The sequence below is a fragment of the Raphanus sativus genome, chromosome 1 (assembly GCF_000801105.2).
Source record: "Raphanus sativus cultivar WK10039 chromosome 1, ASM80110v3, whole genome shotgun sequence".
In the NCBI taxonomy this organism is placed as follows: domain Eukaryota; kingdom Viridiplantae; phylum Streptophyta; class Magnoliopsida; order Brassicales; family Brassicaceae; genus Raphanus; species Raphanus sativus.
This window is the reverse complement of record NC_079511.1, coordinates 5665994-5666319: the sequence shown is the minus strand read 5'-3', so window position 1 is coordinate 5666319 and position 326 is coordinate 5665994.

Below are 326 nucleotides of genomic sequence, written 5' to 3'. Positions count from 1 at the left end.
AATAAAATTAATTGAATTTATTGAAAGACTATTGGTTAAAATGTATTAAAATTTGATAATTTTTAAAAACAATGCATGATTAATGTGTTTTCTTAATATGTGTGAAAACTCTAAAACATACATCTTTAAAAAACAGAGGGAATATAATTTACTTCGATAGTTTTTCTAACACTTTTACCGCGATTAATGAATAGAAGTAAACTTTGAGACTAAATATTACTAAAAAACTTGCAAGAGTTAATATGTGTACCTGTATACTTTATACATAGTGCATATAGCTTGATCCAAAAATGAAAAAGATGCAAATATTTCAAGTTCCACAACCA